The following is a 25,148-nucleotide window of genomic DNA, read 5'->3' on the forward strand; positions in this document are numbered from 1 at the left end:
TGCCCTACGGGGATCTCTGTCTCTTGTCTCTTTGTCTCGACCGCAAATCACTTTCGCTTATTCATAATTATTTCCATCAGAAAGAGCAAATATGAAAAACCGGTAAAACTCCGGTAAGACCGGTAGACTCGGTTGAAATACCTTTTCCCCTTAATCCATGAAATCCATGAAATAACTTTTAAGATTAAATAACAATTTAATTACATATATATTAACGAAATAAAATTAATTAATCCATGAAATAACTTTTCCCTTAATCCATTTTTTGGTGGAACTATGCTTTGAAGTCAATAAGTACGTGGACGCTTTTGAAAATTATGTACATATTAATGCTTTCTATAATACTCAAACATTTTTTTTACGCTACTTGACCATGCAAAGGAATTACTTGAATTTATTTTTCAGCTGAAGACGATATATTCAATGAATTTTGCTATTTAGCAACAAGGTTTACGGTTTCTCTGTAATTTATTTAGATTAATTAACAATTGAGATTAAATTGGAAATTAATCAATCCTGAAATAATTAAGACTTTTTAATAAGAGATTGAAACATTTAGGCTGGAATTATATACTTTTTTTCTGGTTCCGGAGATGAGTACATTAGAGGCTAGCACACAGGGTGGGTCCCAAAAGTAATGCAATAATTTTTTAAAAGTAATGTATTGAGCAAATTTGTACACACATTTAAAATTCTTCAAAGTACTGCCCTTGGGTCTCTACACATTTTTTCCAGCGACCCTGTATGTGCCCTGGAAGGCGTCTTCGGGGACCTCTCGCAAGGTCTTCGTCACTGCTGATTGGATCTCTTCTATGGACAAAAAACGGGTTCCTTTCAGCGCTATCTTAATCCGAGGGAACAAAGAGAAGTCTGCTGGAGCAACATCAGGACTATAGGGGTATTAGGACAGCGTTGGAACCTGTTGTTTGGCCAGGAACTCGTAGCGCGTTTTGGCAAACACCTTGGACACGAGCTTGGCGCACACTTTCCTCGTCGCTAAATCTTCTGTAATAATAAATAATAAAAACACAACACTGGACGACAAGTTCAGTTCATTAGCAACCATCTTGATACTCAACTGACGGTCATAGTCCAACAGTTGTCGAACACGAGCCATATTATTGTCGATTTTACCTGTTGACGGCCGCCCAGAGCCCGGAGTCTTGAACTCCTTCCCAACCCTCCTAAAAGGTTTTTAATCACATCAAAACTTGTGAGTAGGACAGAGCCCCGTCAGCGGCACGAATCATTTTGTTGTTCTCTTCAAGAGATTTTTTTAGTTTAGCACAAAAAATAGTAATCGCGTAACGTTACTCGACCGTTGATTCCATTTTTTTCGTTGCACGGTCGGCGCGCAGAGGTTTACAATAACTGACCTCCTGACGCTTACACAGCTTGGAGGGTACTAAGACTGATTTTACGGTAAAGCTTAAAGTCGCCCCCACCTACTCCAAGTGGTTTGATTCCATTCCAACCAATAAGAGCAGCTCAGAAAATTTAATTGCATTACTTCTGGTGTACCAGCTATGTGATCAACTAGTGGGTATTCTATGTTTTCATCTATATACCCTAAACATTTAGGATAGAATGAAAGTATTTTTGATAGTATTTAAATATTTATTAGCATTGTTTTGCCTATGAATTTTTCAAACGACTCGAGATAGAATACTAAGTCATGATAACCATTGAATGTCTTTACTTCGCTTACTAATGAATATAAAATTGTGGACTGCTGCCGGTTAATCCCTCAAAAACATCAAATCTTATTCGTGTTATCATCGTATTTGCGATAAGTATTGCGATGAAAATAACTTCACGTAACGAGGCTGATTCCAATTAAATAGAAAATATTTTTAACCACCATTGCTCAAAATATATTAACTTAAAATATGTATAACAATATTGAAAATACAGCATAGAATTATTTAAAATTACAGTACATATAACATTAGCCAAGATTTTGATGATACTATTTAAATATGTTTCGAACAGCGAAGTTTTTGTTGTCATTTTCTTCCGACATTATAATTATTGGTTACAATTAGCGCCATCATTTAATGTCTGTGCGTCAACTTAAAAACATTGAGTAATATAATTTGACAAATTCCAAAGAAACTGCGGGAGATGCCGCAACAGTAACTTTTAACGGAGTCATCCGCTAATGTGCATTTCAATGCAACAATTTCAGAGTGTAAAAATCATTCGCCTTGACTGGGATCCCAGTCAAGGCGAATGATTTTTACAATCTGAAATTGTTGCATTTTCATATAATTTGGATAATCTCGGTACACTGTTACTTTTGGTCTGACCTCAGCGTTCCTTATGTACACTATTTAATGCCTGATTTAGGCCTCTAATATCATAAGCATAAAAAATCCATTCGTTTGTAATACTACCATTAGGTTTTCAGCTTTTTATTATTAGTTCCAATTCAATATCTTTTGAATTTTTTATTGATATTCCGCTGTATTGATTTCAGATGATGGCCAAAATGCTTTAGTAGTTTCCCATAATTTAAATTGTGATTACATGGATTAAATTACCATTATTTGTGGCGGAACTTACTGTCTCCTTTTTTCTAATTGCGTGATGTGCCTATTGGTACTGGAACTTATGCGCGGACCTTTTAAGGACATTTAAAAACGCTGTGGAACCCAAGATGAAATATTCAGTTACCAGAGGAAGGATTCCTGGTGGAAAATACCAACAAATCTAGAAAACAAAAACAAAAATGATGCTACATCCCAAGGCGGGTTTCAATTATGAACATGAGTGAGAGGTGTTTTGGTGAAGAACCTTAAGAGACGGAATTCACAAAGAAGGTAAAGTCGGAGGATATATAAGGGAGGTGCTAAAGATTTCAGGGCACTTTAGGTTTTGTTGTCGCCAGGTGGAACACACTACGTGCAGCCATGTTGAAGTCAGTTTTCTTCTTCGGCCTTATGGTGGTGGTCGCGTCCTTAGAAAGTAAGTTTGCTATTAAGATTAATGATTATGCAAAACCTTTCTCCATATAAATATATGAAAAATTATAATTGCGATAACTTAGGCGTTAAAATTGCTCATCAACATTGATATATAAAAGATATTAATTTTCTTGATTTCAGTTACCCTAATTTTAACGTATTGTAGTTAATCTTAATATCACTTTTATTTGTATGCATGTGAGTAAATATATACATATATAATGTTGCAGAATGAATGAAATTGAACTTGAAAGGGAAATAACATTGAGTTGAACTTTTAAAATAATGTTGTAATTTTTAATTACCATTATATTCATAACTGGAGATCATTTAAAATAATAAATTTTTCCTTGAACGCTAATTGGGGGCATTGGAAGCTATTATATTGGCTTAAAGACATTTGATGGTTAATTTATTTGATGAAAAATTAGTTAAGCAGAAAATAAGTCTTTTTAACAACCTTGACGAAGAAAATAACTTACACCGATCTATTTCGATCAATGAACGCCACATATATTAATAACCATAGTTTTTGTTGATCAAGTTCACTCGATCGAATTTGTTTTGCTGTTTGAGTAAGCATTTGTGATTTTATTCGCGGTTGTTGATATTAATCTCCAAATCAAGGACGCTAGAAGAAATTTATTGATTTAAATTTGCGGGAATTGAAATAAAAGATCACCTGAATTTTGAAGCGTACAAATGATTTTTACTTTTCAGGTTATTGCAGTGTTATTTGCAGGAACATAAGATTCGCAAAGCGCTTTTTGTCAAAGGTGAACTTTTTTAACATATTATACATGCGATTAATTTCATAATTAATTCAATAAACCTCCGTTTAGCCGCTTAATCTTGATTAACAGTCGAGGAACATGCACGGAACTTAATGATGTTTTTTAAATCTTTACACTATTACGCAAGCTTCAATTGAAACGCTTGTGAAAGGCATTCATTGCTTCATGTTATCAATCGTAAAATAGAAACTAATGAAACAAACATTCTATCTTTCAATCATAGTGAAGGGTATGGACAGAAAACATCTTGAATTTACGCAGTTAAATGGAAATAAATCATTCAGGTAAATAAATGAAATATTACATTTGAAATGTACTTGTATGTACCGTCATTTATATACCGGTGGGAAAATCTCCAGACGATTGTACAGTTATGATATTTTTGCCAGGGGTTATTTATCATGCCAGCCCAATTACGAATAAGGGTTTGAAACTAAACTTATTCAGATACTAATGAATTGTAACCGGGCTAACAACCAAATAATTGCAATTCTTGATATTGCGCGGGCTCAACTGACGAATTTAAACTTGAACACATTCATATGAAAATACTATTCAAGAGTTTCAACTACCAACTTAGTTATTAACCTTTGAAACCTGTGTAATGAATGTCGAAAAGTCGGTGGCATTAAAGTTCTCTCATTAGGATGACTTCGTTAAATCTGCATCGGCACGCTTTTCTTTGATTGAGAATCGATGACACATAGGGAGTGGGTTAAAGATGCTCAAAGCCTCATTTGCCCCACAGAGGACATGGCTGAGCAGATCGTCCGTATCGGCAGCATCGGCTCAACCTTCGCCCACTTACGGGGCATGCTGATACCGATGAAGGACAGGATCTTGGACGGCGTGCCCGCATACGAGCTCAGGAGCATCCTCAAGGGGGTCCCCGTCATGGACGATGAGCTCATGAACTTCCGCTGCAACCTCCTCGACGATTTCTTCCTGCCCATCGACAGCATGTCCAAGCCGGTTCTCCTCTGCCGTAACATGAGGTGGGCCCGCGACTCCATGTACGAAGACCGGAAGTCATTCCTCTTCTCCGCTGAGGACCTGAAGATCACCCCCGAGATGAAAATGATGGACCTCTGGATCGGAAGGACCATGTGGCGCGACCTCATGTCCGACGTCAGTCTTTACAATGGTAACGCTGCGCATTTACTAATTTCTATCTCAAAAACCCACACCATTGATTCAGTTAATTTTTATTGGCACCTACTCTGCAGAGAACTGATAGCAGTGAAATGATGTGAAGTGACAGGCATGAGCCAATGAAAAATAGGGTACAGAAAAAAGATAGAAACTCGCATGAGGACTAAAGTTTCGGTGGTACACCCACTTTTTTTCGGCGGAAGAAAGGAGAGGATTAAAAGAGTAGTCATATCCTCCCTTCCACTGAAGAAGGTAATACTAAGATTCTGGTGAATTATCAACCCTGGTGCCAATTTGTTTTCGTGCGCTCTTATATTTTTTATTTGATTTTGTGAGGTACAAATGAGTCATCTAATTTTTATTTATTGTTTCATCGAAATACATATTATTTAGTTCTCACCTCGCGAAAAACGAAAATTTTGAAACCTGTCCTTTTATTAAATAATGAGAGCGTCATATAGGAATCAGACACCAACTTAAGAAAAGGTGGAGAAGATAAGAAGGCAATTAGATAAAGAGTTTAGAAACTATTGGATAAAAATTTGAAGATATGGTCTATCTTTATCCTTTTTACGTGTCGCCGTCTATGAAGTTAGACCCATATCCAATTGAAATTGTATGCATAAAGTGTCGCGTAAATGGCTCTGAAATATGCTCTTAAGTTTAATGTTTAAACTGAAATATATTGGCCACAAAATAAACTCACCATAATTCCGAGTTCAGTGAATTTCCAAAATAAGGGACATTTGACCCAAATCCGGGCAAGCTTCGTTTGGTGGGCACCATAAGCAGCAAAATAAATTCTTTTAATATACAAATAACTGCGATTCCATTTTCTCTTACACATGCCATCACAACTAGTTGATATAGAGAGTCAACGACGCCCTTTTTTGTTTTGTTTTACGACATTAAAAAATTCTGGTTTACCACTTTCAGTGATTAATCCTAAATTGCGCATTGTTGGTAAAATTTATTTTTTGGCAATTTTGTTTTTATAAACAAATGAAACTTATGTTAATTTTCCCCAAAACTAAACACCAAATAACCCTTCTGTTTAGCTTTATTAGGAATAAATGCGGATAGGAAACGTTTTTGATAATTTACCATTTTTACCAGGGTTAGTCCAAATTAAAAGTAGAGTTCGAGCTAATTACAAATCTGGAAAGTCATTAACACAAGTCATATTGCGATTCCCACCTTTAAAATTATTTTGTAAGTGGTTCCATTGATTCCTATTTCTTTGATCTGTATTTCCACGAACTTTTCCAATTTCAACTTTAGTAATAATCATTATAGAGGCAATTACGGTGTAATTTGTGAAGAGAAAAAATGAATCCGCTCGCCGTAAATCTATATGAAACACTACGGTACGGGTAAGTATAGAATAGGTAGAATCAATAGCAAATTGTCAATATGTCTTACTGCCAATCTACCTTTACTTCAGATGGATGTGGTAAGGGAAACAATGGAAAAGCGTAGAATAAGTCCGTAAACGTGAGGTCTTCTATGCATGGGAGATATTTACGAGAAGTAGAAGTACGTAGCTATGATATGATTCACACAAGAAATATAATTTTTCCAATCGGAATAGCTAGAAGTATAGTAGCTAACCCGAAGATCAAGGCATCGCATTTTATTTTCTTGATTATCAGGAGAAAGTAGGTAAAAATTTTATATTTTATTTGCTAAAACATATTTATGAAGAAAAAATACATATTGAAATGTAAGACTCAGAAAGATTACAGAGAAGAGATACATTGAGGAGAGATATTTTGAGTCAAATAGAATTTCGATGCCCGGATGTGTTCAAAATAAATAAAAATGTATTTTGAAAGTTTTTCAATGTGGCAAAAACTTTCAACAGCGACTCATAATATAAACTATAATATTTGTCCAAATAAAAGAATTGAGAGCTATGATTATAATTGAAGGAGAAATTGAAAATTGTGTCAAGCCGTAAATCTGGACTTCGGCTTCCCGTATTTAGGTCCAATAAATAGTCTCGGCATTGTTAACTATTCCTGTCTGTTAAATTATCAATGCATCCATAGTAACGTAAGAAATATGAATGGGAATATTAAAAAAAACGAATGAGATTTTTTTCTTATTCTAGCTTCGGGGATATAAACAGGCATTCCATAAAATGTTTGGGGAAAATGAAAAACTTGCCCGGTGCGGGGGAAATGCTTTATCTTCTGGTGAGGGGACAGTTAATAGAATAATTATTTTCTCATTTCCTGTTGGGAAAAAATTAAATGATGATGCTCCATCAGGATATATAAAAAAGTTCCATACGCTCTTAAGAAGTACTTGAAGGGTAGTTTCCTTGTGATGCAAGTAGTTAAGGATACAAATATTGTTTTTCCATACCAGCCATTAAAAAAAATATACAATAGTTGATTTCAACTACAAGGAGATGCTGTAAAGCGCTTGAGGGGTATGTATTTAAGAAAACTATTTGATTTTTATTTGAAATTATTTTTTTATTTCGTTATAATTACGCGTCGTTCCGTAATACGCCCACTTCACTCTCACTGTCTCCGCTTTCTCAGATGATTTGAAGGAGACTGTTGTGCGCATCGGAAGCATCGGGAGCCACTTCGCCAGTCTCAAGGGACTCCTCATGCCCCTCGAGGACAAGATGGTCGACGGCATCCCGTCCTACGAACTGAGGAGTATGGTGCGCGGCGTGGCCGTCGCGGATGACGATCTCATGAGCTTCCGGTGCAGCCTGCTGGACGACTTCTACGTGCCGATCGAGAGCGACACCACACCCGTCCTCCTCTGCCGCAACATAAAGTGGGCCCGCGACTCCTCCGTCTTTGACCGCAAGGTGTTCCTCTTCGGCGCCGAAGACCTCAAGCTCTCACCGGAACTGAAAATGATCGATCTCTGGCTGGGGAAAACCACCCTGGTCGACCTCTTCTGAACTCCATCCACCAGGAACCCGTCGCCTCGAGTCTCCGTCCGCTTCTACGTTCGCGGGCGCCCTTCTGTGGGGGGCGCGGGTGATGGTGGAAGAGGCGGACAAGGGGCAGGCCGGTCTCTCGACGGTGCCTACGAAGAACTTAAACATTTGTCGTGACCCTAGGGCGCCTCGACGAACGAGCTAAGGGGGTCTCAGAGACATACGGTGGCTGACTGCGGGAGTCGCCGCAACATCGCTCGCTGTCCCGTGTAATGTGATATGCGTTACTGTGAATGCAATGAAAAATGAATAAATTTGTTTACAAAAGAATTACACCTACATTTTCATCCAAAGAAATCTACCCTCTAAAAGTCATGAACTAAAATAGGAACATTTTGACGGAGGCAGGAGATTATTTAGATAACTGGCTTAATAGGTTGATGAGCAAAAAAGTTTTGATCTAAAATGATTCATCCGAGGAGAATCGTCATCTCTTATCACCAGGCAGATGGCGTGAGTTATTGGTCAGGTAAAAGTTTTAATTCGAAGTTAGGAAAGTGTTGCAACTCAAGTGATAGGTGGTCGCTGACCACAGTGGGATCGATCCAAATTTTAGTTCGTTATGCTTCATTGGGTGAAGTTTTGCGAACTCTTACTTCCTTTGAAAAAGAAAGTTAAAAGAGAACATCTTCTCAAAGTCACACGATAAAATTTGTCCCCGAACGTCGGAGCACTGTTTAGTGACACAAATGCAAAAAAGAAAGTAGCTATGCATGGATTCATACCTCTACATAATACCCCGAAAGCCACCGCAAGGGCGTTTGGCGGGGGGTGTTAGGTCTCCATCTGTAAAAGAGAACAAAACCACATGTAAACTTAACATATTTATACAAACCTACACCTATAGTGGTGTAAAAATTCATGAAAAATCCTTTTTGATTTACACGCATGCAAATATATATACTATCAAGTAACATATACTCGCACCAGAGTACGTAGTAAAAATTTATTCAATAACATGCAAACTACGAGTAGAATTGAAAAGTAAGAAGGCGAAAATTCATTCATACATTGATTAATGCATTGATTGGGGAATATATTCCATTTTTTATATGTTTAATGAATGTCGGGCGTGATATTCCCGATGTGTCCTGATGTGTGGCTTTAACACGTCGTTGCTGCACATAATATTTGGTGAGCTCTATCCTCCACTATCAAACAACCTTTCGTTTCCTTATGTGTTGGTTGGATAGGTGAGGATAAAAGTCTACTCACCCAAGTCCTAAGGCTTGTAAAATGCACACATTAGGTTTAGTAGTGGTGGTGCGGTTTTCCAGGAATATCCGTCACCCGAGACGTTATCATGGATCAACCAACTCTGTGATGCTCTAGAACATGATAAACGTTTATATTGTCCAGAATACCTCGGGCTCAAACCTTCAAAAATCAAATATATACTGAAAGAGAAATTTACGGAATGGGTATAGTAATAGATGACCAAATGATAACCTAGGAAAAGTTTGTTAAAAAAATGTTTTGTTGTTTATTGAATATACATGTATATTTTTTTCATGATTTGATACAAGTGGCTGGGACCAATATTGAAGTCTGAAGTGTTTATTAAGCTTTGATCTCATCTTTAATTGTATTTTCCGTTCTAGTTTATATATATATATATATATATATATAATATCTTCGAAATGGAACGCTCTTCGGCGACGCACAAATATATAAAAACACAGATGTAGATTTTTAGAATATAGAGACACAAAGAAAGGACACTCACAATTTGTTATTTGACGTTTCGACAGCATATATATTTCTATGTATGTGTGTGTGTGTGCTTGAACGTTCACGTAAGGATCACAGGATCAACGTACGCAAACTACGATCATTACGCCATAAAAAGCGTAATTGAATAAAAATATTTCCTTGATAGTTTCCTAATAAAAAACAGTTTTATATTTTTGACATCACTTTTCTGATAACCAATTTTGAGGCAGCAATGGATAATAAGGGTTACCGAGGAATGCCATGCATAACTTAAGACTTACGAGGAATTTGTGATTGAAGACCTGATTGACGGGGATAATGGGAAAATGAAGAACTTGTCGGGTGAAAGGCTACCTTAGGAAATATTGCTATCCAATCCTAGGATTGAGAGACTTTGATGATAATTTTGGTGAAAATAAAGTTGTCTTTATCATATCATCTCATGTTCTTATGATTCATTGGTAAGAATAATTATACATGAAAAATGTAAATGTAATTTGACAAACGAACAAATTAAAGTTATTAAGTATTAGCTAACGCGCTCAGTTTACAAAAAGAAAAAAAAATAAATTTCTCTTTTCTGGTGTCTATGGAGGTATTGCCTGAGACATATCTGTAGACATTAAGTGACTAGGCCATGAGGGTTACAAAACAAATGACGGAAGGCTCTTCTTGGAAGAAGATAATCCGACAATAGTTCTATGCTATGAAACTAAACGGTACCTTTGTAATCGATGCATCGATGCCGTAGCCTGTTGCATAATACATGTGAATGGAAATATTTAGAGAGTATTTAAAGACCAAGCGTCCAATTGAAGTTAATTCATTTGGCCATACCGTCTCATGAAAGTAATACGGGATGCTGACAGCGGTTATCGTTTTAACCATGGCCGTGGCAAGTTGGGCTGGTGACGAAAGTAAGAGATAGGTTTTTATAAAACAGTTTAATCATGTGCATTATAATAAGTCGTTGATTAATTTAAATGTTGACGGAATGGTTAACAGCATTACATCGAAATGTTTGGCACACATTTGCGATCATTAACCAATATCGGTGTTTTACAAGAAGTTATGTAGAGCGAATCCTTAAAAGTGTACTTTGTAAAACTGCATGCCACCGGTGCTGGAATTATAAACCTTTCCAACTGAAAAAAATAAGGCTACTTGAATGTATCCATTTAAACAGTTAAAATAAAAACGCGAAAATTAAAGTCTATTGTTCAATGCAGCTCCGATTGCCATTTCAGAAACCTAAATTAATCTTTTCATTTGGTCAATAAAAAATATTATTGATATTTAATAACATACGAGTAATTCAAAACAAATTAATCATTCAATGAGAACCCTCTTCCATAAAAATGTTTATACACTATTCAATGCGTCTTTGCTACATGAATCAGTATGAAACCAGTCATAGCTTCTTAGTATCACTACGCCATTGCCTTAAACTTAGTATACCTAAATAGGTAGGGTATGTTAAAAACTTTAATAACATGAATTTTAAATAATCAAGTCCGTCCAGAAAATAAATCAAGCCTCGTGTATCCTTCAGGAGTGGCCCACCAGCAGCTCTTCCGAATCGTTACAATTGGCATAGCGTTCGAGGATGTCCAGGGCCGCTTCGTGCCCCTGGACTCAGCCAAATTTGGACGGATTCCTGCCTACGAGTTTCAGAGTACTCTTGATGGAGTACCAGTGGTGGAGAGAGAGTTCGTCGACTTTCGATGCAATCCATTCGGGGGCTATAATTTGGGACTCACCAAATCTAACCTGGTTTGCCATCGCTTGGCACCACGAAGGGTAGGCGCCCCCGAAGCTGAGAACATGCATTTCGTTTTTTCTTTGGAAGAATTCCCTATATCGCTGGCCGTAAGCGAAATGTATTTGTCCTTAGGAAGAAAACTATGGGCGGGACTCGTCCACAATCACCCTGGCAACGCCTACACTGATAGTATTCTTGGGATGGAAAAATCATTGGATTGATGGAGGTTTCAAAAGAAGAAGAAAAATGTTGCTTTGCGCAGAGAATAATGTGATGTTACACTAATTTTTTACCTTCTTCAGTTAATTCTGCAATATCTAAAGGGCGATCTCAAAAGGGCCAAATTTTGAATGCTTGTGTCAAACTGCATATTTATGAATATGATGCTTGAAAATAATTTTTCCTGATAATTATATCAACGGCTCCATATTGTGGAAGGTAGCTAAACGATGTGTCTTGTGTTTGCCTATAACAAAGGACATTGCATATATAGTCATGGAAAGCTATAAAATATTTTATAACTCATTTGAAAAACCTCTGAAAATCAGCATCTATGGAGATGACATATGGCTATGCCATGCCAATGGTGATTTTTGCAATTCATTAGGATATATAATACATTAGAAATGATTTCTTTCAGGGTTTAGAAGGGGATAATATTTTGCAGACTTTTCCACCCTAAAAATATGCACGCGGTTCTAATTTGGAATATGTTTACCAGATAGGCTAGCTCTGTTCATTATGTTTAATACAAAGATAATAGTCGATTGCCATTTCTTGATTGGGTGTTTATTTGTGACGGGTAGAATCTTTTATGGCTCTGTTGAAGGCGCATGGTGTTTTTCGTTTCTTGGCATGAAAAACCGAATGACAACATTTTCTGGAATATGAACACTGGTATTTCAGACGCATCTACTTATTAATATAATTATATTTATTGAAGTACTTCATAAAATATCGAGAAAGAAGACACAAAAGTTGAATTTAATGAGGAATTTGATAGTTAAAGTCCTCTCTCAAAGCAAAGTGCCATTGTTGTATATAAAAATAAAATAAAATATACTGAAATGTACCAATTGCAGTTTATTTATCAGTCATCTCCATTTACACTTTGATTATTTATAAGTTCTCTCATTTTAGGTGTAAACTCCGTCATTAGTGATCTTAAAAACACAAATGATTGTTAGCGCCTCTCACACATCCGTGAATTTCCGCCCCACTAACTGCCCTCCCGTCTAGAATTCTCTGGATCTCGTTAAAGTTCGCCGTTTTCTTGAAGGGTAACCGCAACTGTTTACCACCCTTGCCCGAACTTAGCCAAAGAAGCCGCCACCGCCGCCGAAAGATCCGGCTCCGGCAGAAGCATGACTCCCGGAGATTCCACCACCGAATCCACCACCGGGGAATCCGCCTAATCCTCCGCCGCCGCCGAATGAGACGGAACCGGCGTGGGCACCGCTGCCGCTGAACCCACCGCCGAACTGTCTCCCGACCCTATCACCGAGGATGGTGGATCCAAGTAATGTCTCCGGGACTGATTTGAGGTTCATGACCACCTTGTCCTCCAGCATGAGGTTAACTGCCTTCTCGTTGGGGGCGAAATTGAACCCCTCTGCCCCGAATAGGAAGATCATCTTCTTCTGGAATGCTACGCCGCTGCAGAGAAGAGTCGCCTTGGATGGCACCTCGTCGGTGGCGTGGATGCCATCCAGAGGCATGCAGCGGAAGCCCAGAAGACCTTCCGTTGACTCAATTTCGCTGTCAGGCGATGTCCTGAAAACGAAGGTGGGGATATTGTTGTCGGGTTCTATCCTTGGAACCAGGAAGCCTCTGATGTTCATGTGGGTCACTCCAGCGCTCCCGATGCGGACCAGCTCCTCCTTGAATGGAACTAGATACCGAAAGATTGAGGAAGCATTTAAACAAGCCATATGACTATATGCTGATCAATAAATTATCGCCAATAATGTGTCATGCTCCGAATTCTAATTTCAAAAGATAAATGTATTGAACTAGTGAAAAATATTTGATAATATTTTCCAAATATTAATGAAAACATTGTAATAACCTAATTGAGGATGCCTCAACTTCATGCAATTTCCGTATAACTGTGGAAAAGTTTGTTAATGTGCATCAGAATGCGTCGTGAAATTTCACTGTGCTTATAGAGTGGCACGACATGTACCAAGACTTGAACGTTAGACTTGTGCATTAAGTTAAAATATTGAATCAGGTGTCATGCTACCCATACTAAACATTCAGTAACTTTAGAAAGTTTTAATATTATATTATATACTTATGTCCGTCTGAATTACATTTAGGAAAACAAATTATTACTTATTAAAAGATTTATCCTAAAATGCTATTAATTATTCCTTGGAAATGCGCTCGACTATAATGTGACTTCCGATCTTACGGCTAGATGCATTTTGAGGTTTAGTCAAATTTTCTGTAATGATGAAAGATTAAGGTAAAATCTGATTCCTGTTAAGCCAGAGGTTAAATGAAATGGCCAAGTGGACATCGGTTTTTCGTTGCAATAAACATGTCATGCACGAGTACAACTGAAATTATTTATAATTGTCTACCGTTTAATTTAGGCTTTGGATTAGCACAGGCTAAACAGCGCTAAATTCTTGAGCCCCATGTAACAACTCACGACAGCTCCTGATAGCTCACACTACAATAAACAGTTCATCAATTTCGTAGATTTTCTACATCCCTTCATTTTGCCTAAAATAACCATCCTTTTTTCCACCAACATGCACTGTTTTTTCCTCCCCCACCCTGTATGCCTCAATATCTCCCGTCTATCATTGTTTAAAACTTTTTATCGCCAATCAAATCGCTCTGTATTCATGTCCCATATCTCCTTTGGATTTTAACAAACTATCCTCTCTCCTCATCCACCATGTATAATACGTTTGTTATTTAAACAATTGTTTGTTTCCCTATCTATCCATTTGAGCTTTTCTATCCTCAACAGGTCTTAATCAGCGCTTGAAAACCAAATCGAAAATCAACTGCTTTGCTGCCTGATCACACATCGTAGGGGTCAGAAACGAATCCTCAAGTCAACACACTATTTAGATTCCCTTTTTCCCTTGATTTATTTGATTCCCTTTTATTGAAGTGCGCAATACGAATTTCAATATTTAGCTAGATTTTATTATATAAATATGAAATGTAGGCAGAAGATTTCTACAGCGCCTCGTATCATCAACTTCCATTTCCGTGATTACGGTTGCGCTGATCAGCGTATGGCAGAAAACAGTTTCAGTCTAGAGGGTTAATTTTGGTGTTCACATATTGACAATGACGTTTTACATCAGAGGTGCACCGGAAGTTTGTTTCGGCGGTAATTTTGGAGAGTTCAACCACTTAACACAAAATTGGGTCTCTGAGCCCTCAGAATTTTGGCTATAAAAACTATTACCATTTAACATGAATAGAGAGCAAAATGTACTTTCCAAGCATTTTTAAGGCGATGCATTTCGACGCCTTTGACCATGTTCAAGTCCAGTAATGATCATTGATTTAAAAATGATCATTTTCTAATCTATTTGCGAGTAAGTTCTCACCATCGGTTTGAGCTGTCACGATGGAGGCGACGAGGCCAGCAAGAAGCAAGCACTTCATCATCCTGGATGCGTCTTCTTTGGAAGTCTTCCAGCTGAATCGGACTCACTTCTATTTTAAATGGATTATATACCCATGCATTTCACGCGATGTTTCGTGTTATGGTATTTCTTTGCGCGTTTTTCGAAGAGAACACCAATATCTCTAACAAATGAAACTAATGTCTAAAAAAGTTCATTAGTGAAACTTCGCTAATGACGATTCATTATGCCTACGTTGATGAGTTAATAATGAGATTATGTATTAACTTAGGTCTTTCAGCTTTATCTTTCGTGAAAGATAAACAACTCTGAGAATACTCATCTTCGCACATCAAAGTCACTGTTTTCCGTAATAATTTCTTCCTTGTCAGGGAATCAATCCATCAACGATGGTGAATTTCGGAAGACAATATCGTCAATTTAGAATAATGTACTTATAAAATGAAACCATCACTAGCAGAGTTCAGTATTTCAATTATTCGATGATATGGGACGACAAGAGCATTTTGTATCGTTCCACAATAAATTTAATATTGGACATTACTCTCGACACTTAATTGATATTCTGAATTATTATTATTGTTAACACTCCCCGGAGGACTCCCCTCAGGAGAGATGGTGCTCGGGGTGGGAATACGAAAACCCGCCACGCCCATATGGGTGCACGGATTCGTCCGAATGCAACACGTGGCTGGGCGATTAGAGACCTACCCCGTGTCCCATCTCCCAACGAGGGAGTGTCTCACGTCCGTAGGTCGGACGATTGGAGGGTCGTCTCTCGGGGCAAGGGGAAGGTAACGCTGCGGCGTGGATTGGACTCTGCGGAGGCAGATACCATCCCCGTCTCCAACAGGTACCAGGTGCTGTCGGATGACAGCACCACCGTACCTGCAGCCCCTATCCCTACTCCGAGGGCACTGCCTAGGGTAAGACGTCAGGGAACGGGAAGGGAGGGAGTTGTAGTAATAGGTAGCTCGAATGTCCGTCGTGTAATGGTTCCATTGAGGGAAAGGGCGCGCCGCGTAGGCGCCGATCAACGGGTGACCGCCTGGTGTATACCAGGCGGAGGAGTCCCTCAGGTGACGAAGGCAATCGAGGCGGTGGTCAAAGGCACGAAGTGCTCTAGGCTGCAGGTCGTGGCCCATGTGGGCACCAACGACGTCACGGACCGTGGATCCGAGGAGGTCCTCCGTTCCCTTAGGGAACTGAGCTCCGAGGTGAAGCGCGTCCAGGGCGTCGAGGGGGTTCGGCTGGGACTAACGGTCTGCAGCATCGTTCCGAGGGAGGATCGCGGGTCTCTGGTTTGGAGCCGAGTGGAAGGCATAAACCAGAGACTATCGAGATTCTGCTCGGACATAGGAGCCTCCTTCGTCGACCTGAGACCAACCCTCCGATCTTGCAGGACTCCCCTTAACCGATCTGGGGTCCATTACACGGCGGAAGCGGCGAGTAAGGTAGCGGATAGGATACTCGACCACTGTAGGCCTTTTTTAGGATAGAGGGCAGGTCACTTAGTGGGTCAGTAACATCTGGGGATAGCGCGTATAATATTATTTATAAAAATATAAAAGTCACCGACAACACTGACATTGATTTAGAAAGACATGTGACATGCACTTCCCCACAAAGGCGTCCTAAAATACAGTCAGGCACAAATAAGGACGTTATTCAACATCAAAATAATTTAACTATACTTGTTATAAATTGCAAAAGCCTCAAGAACAAATCAGCGGATCTAGAACACTTAATCCAAACTCATTCCGCTGATATAGTATTAGGCACAGAGAGTTGGCTGTGCAATGACATAAACGACCAAGAAATTTTCCCAATAGATTTCAAAGTTTACCGACACGATAGAGATACAAGACCCGGAGGAGGGGTTTTCGTGGCAGTTAAAAGTCATTTTGAAAGCAGACAAGTTTCATTTGAAAATAATAACATAGAAAGTGTTTGGTGCACCTTAATACGGACCAATCAACCCAACATAAATTTATGCTCTTTCTACAGACCTCCAGACTCAGATTTGAAAACACTTCACACCCTCAACGATCAAATTTACAATTTTACACGTAAATATAATAACAGCATAAACATAATTGGTGGCGACTTTAATCTCCCTGGTATAGATTGGGACAACAATATCGTTAAATCTGGGACCCGCGATCGCGAATCTTGCAATTCCATGATAAAATTGGTTCAAAGAAACTCCCTCCATCAAGCAGTACGCATGCCCACCCGTGGAAAGAACATATTGGATCTATTTCTTACAAACACGCCTGAACGTATTATTAGTGTATCAACTGATGAGGGCTTGAGTGACCATAAAGCAATTAATGTCCACTTGGAGATAGAAATAAAAAAGATCATTAAACCAAAAAGAAAAATTTATAATTACCATAAAGCAGACTTTGAATCTTTTGCCAATCAATTAAACTCTTCACTACCCGAGTTCAAAACCCGCTTAAGTCATGTCAACGTGGAAGAAACTTGGACAGAATTTGTTAATATCATGCAAAAAGGAATCGTAGATTTCATACCTATAAAATACGTTAAAGCAAATCGCGACCCCAGGTGGTACAATAAAGACGTTAGAAAAGCCCTTCGAAAGCAGAGAATGCTACACTCTAGGGTAAAGAGGGCAGGCGTGAACACATCATCCCCTGAGAATAAACAATTATGGGACACATATAGATCCTCTAAAATTGAAACCAAAACACGATTACGTAGCGCTTTACTGGACTTTAAACGCAAAGTACTTTGCGAGCACTTGGACACTGACCCCAAAGCTTTCTGGTCATATGTTAGGGAAGTAAATGGGAGTAAACAAACCGTGGCTTGCTTAAGGGATTGTAGCAATATAATTCATACAGACAGTGAGGATAAAGCTAACATCTTAAATTCATTCTTCCAAAGCGTTTTCTCGAATGATGTTGCCACCGCATATCTCCAAGAAACAATACATACTCCACCCATGGAAAAAATAACAGTGGACCAACAAGGAATTCTAAAATTGCTTAACGAGATTAAACCCAACAAATCCCCGGGTCCCGAAAATATACCAGCTAGGGTGATAAAACATTTAGCTCCAAACATTGCCCCGTACCTTGAATTTATATTTAACAAATCCCTCACAGAGTGCAAAGTACCTAAGATTTGGAAAACCGCGCAAATAACGCCTATTTTTAAAGGTGGTGACAGGGAGGATCCCAGTAATTACAGACCTATATCTCTCACTTCTATCTGTTGCAAAATCTTAGAGCACATAATTGTCAGTTCAATAATGAGACACCTTGACAATATTAACTTTTTAAGCGACAATCAACACGGATTCAGGAAAACCCGCTCCTGCGAGACCCAATTAGGATTATTTACACATGATTTACTTTTATCGGGTGAGAGAGGTAGGCAAGTGGATGCCATATTCTTAGATTTTCAAAAGGCATTTGATAAGGTCCCACACGGTAAACTCATTCATAAATTAAAGGTCGCGGGTATAAACAAGGGCGCCATAAGTTGGGTTAAAGATTTTCTTTCAGAGCGGGAACAGAGGGTAGTCCTTGATGGCGCTAGTTCCGACAGCGTTCGAGTCACGTCGGGGGTACCTCAGGGAAGTGTGATCGGGCCGTTGCTTTTCTTGATATTTGTTAACGATTTGAACCGCGAAGTGAAAAGTAAAATTAGGATGTTCGCGGATGACACGGTGATCTATCGGGAGATATCTGAGGATGAGGATCGTTTTATTCTAGAGCAGGATTTAGATTTCATTACTAAATGGTGTTCTAACTGGGGATTGACTCTAAATTATAATAAATGTTCAGTGGTAAATTTCTTTAAAAGATCAACGGGATTTGCTTACAAATTAGCTGGAGGTGACCTAGCAGTAGTTGATACGGTAAAATACCTAGGTGTCACATTCACCAAAGACTTAACTTGGGGGACTCACATACGTAAAGTCTGCGGTCAAGCATATAAAAAATTGGGATTCATTAGACGCATTGTCGGCAAAAGTGACTCGAAGGTCAAGGAACGTTGTTACCACGCTCTTGTAAGGCCTCATTTAGAATACGCATGCAGCGTGTGGGATCCGAGTGAAAAAGGTCTCATTCGGGAAATTGAGAAGGTTCAACGCCGGGCAGCCCGTTTTGCAAAAAATTCCTACGATAAAACGCAAAGCGTCACCGAAATGCTCATGGATTTGGGGTGGGAATCATTGGCTGAGAGACGATTCAATGCAAGATTGAAATTTTTAAATAAATTTAGATCCGCATGTTTCAGCACCGAGGTCTCGCAAATTATTCGTACTCCTACATACATTAGTCGCTTGGATCATGCATATAAAATTCGGGAAATAGATGCCAGAACTAGCCGACTCAAGGACTCCTTCTTCCCACGGACAATACGGGATAGCAACTGCAGGGTTATAGATAGCAAAAATTCCACTTGCCACCCTCAGTGTCTAAAAAATAATTAGTTGTATTTAAATACATGCTCTTCCACTAACCTTATGTGTTTTGCTATAATAACCCATTCTTTCCGAATGACCTCATTCGTGTTCCGTTCATCTGTTTTTAAGTTTCCCTTTCAATCCCTCGTCCCTCTCCGCGGGGGCAAATTCCTGCTACCTGCAACGTTGGGTCGCATTCCCTGCCATTTAGAGACTCTTTGGGGGTAGAGTGTTTCGTGGTGCATTTTCATGTGGTAGTGATGTTTCAATTTCTTGCTTGTTGTGTCCTGGCTTCCGTGTTGTAGGATGTCTTTCGTGCTGCATCATGGGGTGCAGTTTTTTAGTTGTTTTGCGGTTTATGTGTTTGCATGAGTATTGGATGAAGGGATTTTTGCATGAGTGTGTGCGCTGCTGTGGGTGATATTTTCCGTGTTGTTTTTTTTGCATGTGGTATTTTTCTTTTTTACGGTTGGTGACCTAACACCCCCCGCCACACGCCCTTGCGGCGGCTTGCGGGGTATTATGTAGATGTAGATGTAGATGTAGAACACTATTCTACCGGCTTGGATTAAGATTTTGATGGACCTTAACGATACGCACTTCTCCATTTCTAAGCCCTGGCTAAGTTAAAACAAGGTAATCTTAAACTCCATATAACAATAACTCATTACTTTTCTCAGGATAATTTATATCTTCCCTAATTTCAACCAAAATGCCTATTCTATTCCTCCCTCTAACTGGCGTTAAAAGTATTCTCCTCTATATGACAAAATTCAGTATTCAGCCTCTAAGTTCATCCTGCACCCATACGTGCTTCTTACTTTTGAGTAATCCTAATAACCTCATAACCCTCCCTCATATCCTCCTATAACATGGGATGGACCTCGTTTGTTATCCTTCCCGTCAATTTAATTACTTGCATTTTTTCCCACACCTTCACATCTCTAATTTCCAATTAGCACCCATTATCCAATCTCAACGACTATGTTAATGAACCGTTCAAAACTACTTTCCATATTAATGTTTCCACTAGTTACTTCTTTCCATCTTTGCCCAAAATGTCTGTCATCATACTCCCGTCTATTTTTAGATCTTTACCTATCCCAATTATACTTTTAATGCTTCCATCACTCTAAAATTCTTTATTTAAAGAACTTCCTATATTGGCGGACTGTTTTACATGTTCTTCCGTATATTCCCTAAAATTATCTGCCCCTTAGTTTATATTCCCCAAATACATTTATCTCAGGATTTATATTTATTGATATTTTCATTGTCATTGTTTACTTATGATTCATTCTCAAGTCACACCTATCTCATTGTCTTCGCAATGCACTAAGTGATAGTTGTGACCCATGGTTGACCTATCGACTTACGCTTTATCATCGGAAAAATTAACTGATGCTATGGATTCCCCATCTAGTTTTACTCTATCCTCCAGTTCTTTCCAAACTTGCTAACCATTTCATTCGCAGGTATTGGAAAGAGCCGGGGACATTCTGAATAAGGTAACATGTTTTGAGACTATTATCCGTTTGCCGTTTAACCATTCGGAGTTGCTTATTATTACCACAGTAGCACACTAAGGTCATAACCATTGGTTCATGAAAATGAAATTGTGCTAGCTTTCTACTTTCTACTTAGTGGCTATTACGCCACCATTAGGGGGTGCGGCATGGTGTGATTATACCCCAGGAATGCAACACGATAAATTGCGTTTTTAAAAAGTTGAGGCTTTATCGATAATACAGCAACTGAATATGCGTGGACCTTAAAATCCTGAAGCTTTTCCTTCCATAACGAATAAAATCCGATATCTCAACGTAAGAGAGTCCTTAGATATCAACGAACTTCAATTCATTTTTACTTTCAGAATTTCTTGTCGTCCCATATTCTTCAAGAACTTCTTGGTTAGACAGATTAAGAAAATATGGCTCAGCTCATATGATAAACGAGTGAAGTCATCCATTTCAGAAATAGCATTCCTTTAGCCTGTTCCGTGCGCCTGTCACAATAACTGAGAACACTTATTGTTAAACTATCAGCATTTCCTGGATGAATTTACATGATAATCGATTTATTATTTCATATAAATGGGTTTACTTCCGTCAAATGTTGCCTAAAACATTTGTGCGTTTTTATTTACGCATTCGCATGGCTTATAACAAAATATCTTTGTCATCCGTCCAACTGAAATGTTAATCCTACAACTCGGTCCCTCTTACAACCTTCCCGTCTCTCCATGCTCATATTTTTACTTTTTGCCTTTGTTTTTGCTTTTGTCTTATTAATTATGATGTAATCTGTTATCTGATAGAATCACATTTATAGTTGGTAAACGGAAAGACCTGAAGCCCACTTTGAATGCATTGAATGATGTACTTCAACGATATAACATTAACATCAACGGGAAGGATAATAATAATTTGTCAAACTATGCCTATAACTTGCATATCAAATAGACGGCAGAAAATTTTAGCTAAATTGAACGGAGAATTATCTGGAAGAAGTTTTTTGGAATATAAATAAAAAACAATCCGGCCTTTGAAACCCGTAGACTGGATGCTGATGAGCAAACTGATGGAAGGGATGAGAAACTAGGAAGTATGCTAAGTAGTAAAAGGGGAAGGGTACATGCACGTTAGAGGGAGAAAACATAAAAAAGATTGGTTTGGTGTGTTTTGCAGTGCAATTATGAGCACAATGGGAATGGTGAAGTTGTATCAACGGTAATTAATGTGAAATGGAACATTCAGATCACTATTATTGTTCTTCCTCTATAACTATATACATATGCATTTACATATTCTACAATTAATGGTTGCTTTTGAATATTTGCAAATATATACCATTTTATCAACAAATACTTGCATACTGTTATTAGTGTACAAGGTGTGATCAAAAGAAGACAGGACTGATTTTATTTCTGCGCAAACCGTTCAACGAATCGAAACGAGACACAGTGCGCCATCTAGCGACACATGACGACTAAAACGAGAGGTTTTGCGTTTGTTTATGTCGAGTACGTGTTCGTCGCCGCGTGCAACAGTAGCAATGAAGGAGGTAGAGGAACAGCGTGAAATTTTGTTTCAAACTCGGCAAAAGTGCTACGGAGAATTTTTGAATGATGCAACGAACCTTTGTTAATGAAGCTATGAGTCAAAGTCAGTGTTTTGAGTGGTACAGTGGTTTTAAATCGGGCAGAACCTCGACAGATGAAGATTCGTGAACCGGCGGCGGTGAGCGGCCTTCCACTTCGACAAAATCCAACCATGTCAAAGTGGTGAACGGTTTGATGCAGGAAAATCGCCATTTAACTATTAGGGAGATAGCCGAGGAAGTGAGAATTAGTTTTGGATCCTGTCAGAAAATGTTGACAGATATTTTGGGCATGACGCGCGTCGCATCAAAATTCGTCCCGCGGGTGCTGACTGAGGAACAGAGACAAAAACGTGTGGACATTTGTCAGGAACTCCTGGATCGAGCCAATGCCGACCCAGAGTTTCCTAAAAAACCATCGTAACCGGTGACGAAACCTGGGTTTACGGTCATGATGTTGAGACAAAGGCCCAGTCTTCTCAGTGAAAAGGTCCTCATTATCCGCGACCAAGGAAAGCTCGCATGTCCCGGCCCAATGTGAAGGTCATGCTGGTGTGTTTCTTCGATTGGCAACGGCTGATCCATTACGAATACGTCCCTCAAGGTCAAACCGTCAAATAAGATTTCTACATAAAGGTTATGAAGAGACTGACGGTCCAGTGAGCCGAAAGAGGCCGGACATGTGGAGAAACAATGCGTGGCGTTTCCACCACGATAACGCGTCGGCTCACACGGCGCTGATCGTGACTGAGTTTTTCGCCAGAACCGGAAATTCCGTGATCCCGCAGCCACACTACTCTTCAGACGTGGCTCCATCAGACTTTTTGTGTCCAATCAGTTAAAATCAACCTTGAAAGGGTGTCGATCGACTCTATTGCGGACAATAAAAGTAATTGTACGGCGGACCTGAAGAGAATCCTTGAGGCGGCTTACCAGGCAGGGTTCGACAGCTGGAAGAAACGTTGGCAAAGGTGCGTCGTCTAGGGAGAAGACGGATGTCGATATTCAGCGCTCTGTCTTTTCTCTTCCGGGTCATAATGGTGGACCCATGACTCATCCTCCGTCACAATAATCAAAAGAAAGTCGTCTCTTTCGTTACAGTGGCGGTGCAAAAGTTGCTCGCAGCATACCAATCGACGCTGTTTGTTCTCGTCTGTGAGACGGCGTGGTACCCATCGTTCATAGATTTTACGGTATCCCAATTGTTCAATAATGAAGCCAAAATGTTCCTTGAATATTCCGATGTGGTTTGCGATTCCATTTTGCGTGATTCGTTGGCCATTTTGAATAAAATTTTCGACGAGTTTGCGATGTTTATCGTCTATTGCAGTGAGCGGACGTCCGCTGCGTGTTTCAACAAGAATTTTAGCTTTATTAGGTTCGCAACCACGAAAAATTACTACCCATCGATTTAAAGTAGACCCATCAATAGCATCGTCACCATAAACAGTCTTTAAACGACGATGAATCTCAATAGGAGTCACTTTTTCAGAAGTTGAAAATTCGATAACAGCACGCCTTTTAGCTCGCATTGACATAGCACTAGAACACGACTCCATACTTCCGCTTCTCGAAATACACAGGATGAATGAAACGACCTGAAACCTGCGCATGCATGTTGATGGGGAATTTTACTTCATCATACCACCAGAAGTGCTTCTAAAGGTCATTTTGCTTGTGGTCTACAAGTATGTGTGCATTATTTTTCAGCCTACCCCCGTATGTACGGTATTTTGCCTCATCATTTTTTTCTCTAAAGCTCCAATAACTTCGGAATGTAAGAGAACGCCTCGGTAGCTTAACTCGAAGCACTCGATCGAACATCGAGGGATCCGAGTTCAGATCCTGTTCAGCCGAATGAATTGTACGCTAGATTGTTGCATGGTAATGCAAATTAAGCAGATGATTCCGTTAAGAAAAATGCTGTTGCGGCATCTCCCGCAGTTTCTTGCAACGATACATTTAATTAAGTAAAGTAATCTTTTAAAGTCGTCCCAGCATAAGCCTGCTCCCTTTTGTTGCAAGTAATAAGTAATGCTCTCTTTTACTCCTAAATAAAATTTATTTAATGGGAAATTGAGCATTTAATTTACCACATCAACTCTTTCATATTTATCGAGCAGGAAAGATTTTCCCGAAATTACGATTCTGAGCAAGATATTCTAATAATTTAAAACCCAGTGAATCATGGATAATTTTATTTCATCTAAACACCATCGGACTGAAAACAGAAAGTACATGAAGTAGTTTTGAAGATAGTGTGATTAATTATTCTTCGGTGCTCATGATTGGATTGCTCCAGCAGACGATGCTGTAGTCACTTGTGCACAATATTTCAGCAGCGATTCCTCCTGTGTAGTAAGCGGAGCCCGGGGCCTTTGAGTTGGTGAAAATAAAATCACTTCCTTTGTTGGCAAGGCCCTCTGGAGTCAAAAACTCGACGACGTATGATTTCAGTGGGATGGAACGAGGCATGGGCAACATCACTTTGGCCAGTAGCCCCGGTTCATGCTCTTCTGCAGGAGAATGGAGGGTAAAAATGATATATTTTTGATTACATACATTATATTCATTTCTAAAAATAAATATGTTTTCTACAATTTATTGCATGGCGGACGGAAACATTTAGT

Source organism: Hetaerina americana, unplaced genomic scaffold (assembly GCF_022747635.1).
Source record: "Hetaerina americana unplaced genomic scaffold, ioHetAmer1.1.p SCAF_2, whole genome shotgun sequence".
NCBI lineage: Eukaryota > Metazoa > Arthropoda > Insecta > Odonata > Calopterygidae > Hetaerina > Hetaerina americana.